Below are 3,688 nucleotides of genomic sequence, written 5' to 3'. Positions count from 1 at the left end.
TTCTGCAAATATGAATAAAAGTAATTTGCAATGCTGTAGGATTTCTGTGAGAAGGCACTAAATACGATAAAGCAATGAGAAAGGCAACAATGGCTGCATTTTGTCTTAAATTCTGACTGTGCTGACTCCATCTAGGCTTCGTTTCCTATTGGTTGATAAAACTACCTTTAAAATGCTGACTTCCTGGTTTGTTCTGGGCTCTCTCAACACCTGAGTATCTTCTGCACCATCCTGCTTTAGGCATACTTGCAGCAACTTAAATATGCACTTTCCCCATGTTTGGAAATTGCTCAAACTTCCAGTCTACGGGGCATTTCTTTCTCATATTTTTCTTGAAATATAGTTCATGCCTTGCCCAGCAGCAGGAACCTGTGGGGCTTCTGATCCTTAGTGTTCAATGGCAGGGTTAAGGGGACAACCCCAGAATGTACCCGCCTTGCATCTGAGCTCCACATCTGCAACAGGATCTCTGCAGGCCTACTGGAATGGGGTCAGGTAGGGTCTAGCTTCTCTGCTAATTTTTGTAGCCCTTAATAAAAAGATGCAATAATGCTTTTTTTTTCAACGCCTCATAAACTGTGACTTTTGGCAGAACAGCCACAGCTTCTCCAGAGTTCCAAAGTTGATTCCTCTCTGTTGCACCTTCTGACTCACCCTCTCCAGGGCCCTCTCCTCTATGCCTTCCACACCCTCTCATTTAAAATGCAAAACCCAAGTGCTTCTCTTGAGCCTGCCTCCTCCTATGGTAACATCTTTTTCTTTTTTTAATGTCAAGAACTGCACAGTTCATTATTTTGGGAAAACTGTTCCAGACATAAATATTTAAAATGTTCTAAGCAAGGTGTTTTAACAATAAAAAAATTTTAAGTTGGAAAGAGCCAGTAACTTGGCTCTTAGCTCACACAGAATTCCAAATTAAAGTGGACCCTTCCTAGATTTTGTAAAAAATGCTTTCTATATGCTTTATAACACTAAAGGAAATAGCATGCTGAAACTTTTTTCAAAGCACACGACCCAGTGAAGCATGAGTGGTATGCTGCTTTTGCACTACTGGAGTGTCAAATAGCAGTGACAGGATAGAAACCTATGGACCAACCATCCTCTCATGTGGCATCGCTGATTCACACTCCCTTATAAAGTCTTGTTTATGTCCCATGGTACCACCTTGACCGACTCCACCTCTCCACCAACGCATGTTGGCTTCACTGTATTCTGCCATGTCTCTATCTCACATTTGTACTCAGCTCACCACAGTTTGGCAACCTTGGAGCCTCTCCTCAGTCTCACAATGCACCAATTCTTTCTTGAAACCTGGGACCACCTAACAGTGCCACATCTGTATGGACCTTTCTCGGTCCCCCAGCTCCTTGACTCTGCTGGCCTGTTTGGATGTAGCAGTCCTGTTTGAAGTTGTCTCCAGGTGTGGCTTTCAATCTCTTGATTTTTCCTCATCCCTTTGTCTTTCTCAGACTCCTTCCTAGTCTCACTGTCCACCTTAGATCTGGGTCATTTCAGGGTCCTCTCCAGCTTTCTTCTTTCCTCCTTTTAAGGCTCTCCTATGCATGACTGCTAGAATTGTCACGTCTTCAAGTATCAATTAAATGTAATGGCCATCAAATGCTTCTCTTTATCATTACCATCCTCTGGAAGTTCCAACCCAAGTTTTTATACAAATTAGAATTGGTGTATGACTCATCTGTCTCACTAAATACTGATCATACTCCTGAAGTCTCTTGATCTGTCTCATTTCCATGTCAACTGTTGTTGTTCAGCCGCTCAGTCACGTCCAACTCTTTGTGACCCCATGGACTGCACCATGCCAGGCTTCCCTGTCTTTCACCATCTCCTGGAGCTTGTTTAAACTCATGTCCATCAAGCTGGTGATGCCATCCAACCATCTCGTCCTCTGTCGTCCCCTTCTCCTCCTGCCTTTAATCTAATGAGTCAGCTCTTTGCATCAGGTGGCCAAAGTACCGGAGCTTCAGCTTCAGCATCAGTCCTTCCAATGAATATTCAGGACTGATTTCCTTTAGGATTGACCAGTTGGATCTCCTTGCAGTTCCAGGGACTCTCAAGAGTCTTCTCCAATACCACAGTTCAAAAGCATCAATTCCTCAATGCTCAGTCTTCTATATGGTCCAACTCTCACATCCACACATGACTACTGAAAAAACCTTAGCTTTGACTCTACGGATCTTCGTCGGCAAAGTAATGTCAATAGATGATCAAAACTGAGTTTTCTGTTCTCTTCCTGCTCTTGTGCGTCCTTTCCTCTGAGGTAGGAGTTCCCTGTGCAAGAACCAGATCTGACTGCCACCCCCTCATCCTCAAAAGTTCTTGGTTCTGAACGCAGTGGAGAACCAAGTCCAAATGAAGCCTAGAATTCAAGGACGTCCACTACTGTAACTCTAGCCACATTCCCTTCTGAGCTTCATTTTCTTACCACGTCATTGACAACAGCAGATGGTCCAGACCCCCAAACTGCGCTCTAACCCTTTGTGCACCATATGCTTTCTTTACCACCTAGCAAAATTCCTCTATAATGTTGAGGCTCAGCTTACAGGGTTTTTGGCTCCTAAGGAGAACCAACCATCAACTTCTGTGCCTCCATAGCACTTTTCTTATAGCTCTATTAAGTCACCTTGTAATACAGTAGTTTTTATGTTAGTCATTAAATTTTAGGAGTCCACGGTCTAGAAGAGTGAACAATATCTCATCCATTTGTTGGCCTGTCATCCATCCATCCATTATTCTGGCCAGCATTTTGAGACCATCTCCCTTAGGATTCCCTCCAGTGTTAATATTCTATGATTCTGAATATTAATTTCTATATATAGAGAAAACAGTGTAAATTATAGGTTAAGTCCTATATCATTCATGTCATGGTCATTATTAAATTTCCGGTGCTGCATAATAACCTAGCAGGTGCTCAATAAATGTATTGATTGAACAAATGAATTAATTCCTAGAAATTGACGGTGGGCTGACTTGTGGAAAACAAATCTTGCTTTTCTTGACTTTTAGAAAATTATTTACTTAAAGTCACTGCACTTGTACTGAACTTCTGCAGCAGCTGAAATTACACAACTGCCACAGATAGTTCTGAGTTCTTTATATTACGTGCACTGTACTCTGCTCCACAACGTACTTCATGAGCACACACTGGCACACGCAGGGCAACGAGGTACTGGCAGAAGCAGGCAAGCTGTCCTATGGAAGGCAGTTGTCATGTCTGCAGCCTGGGGCTGTCTCTGCTGGGACCCGGGACGACACTCAGCTGTCCTGACTAGGCCACGCACTAGTGGTACCACCCAGGTTTATATTTTTAACTTTCAACTCTGCCACTCCCTTCCTTCTCCAGTACTTTACAGTCCTTTTCCCAACTTCTCTTCTGCTTGTGCATATGACCCCACTGTCACCTACATTCCAATCCTATAAACCAGAAAACATAGATGAATGAGTAACTGGTAAACATTCTCCACAGTTAGAGCCAATACTCTGAACATGTTCAAACTTTCCATGAAGGACCACAGTAGATACTAACCAGGATGTTATCTGTGTTCTTTTTAAATGATTAAAAACTGGCTTAAATGACAATCACTATGATGATACAAACACCCATGTTTGCTTTAAAGTCTTTATTATCCTGAATATAAAAGACAGAAGTCCTCTAGGATATAACAGAGTT

Source organism: Budorcas taxicolor, chromosome 11, assembly GCF_023091745.1.
Source record: "Budorcas taxicolor isolate Tak-1 chromosome 11, Takin1.1, whole genome shotgun sequence".
Classification (NCBI taxonomy): domain Eukaryota; kingdom Metazoa; phylum Chordata; class Mammalia; order Artiodactyla; family Bovidae; genus Budorcas; species Budorcas taxicolor.
This window is presented reverse-complemented; position numbering follows the sequence as displayed.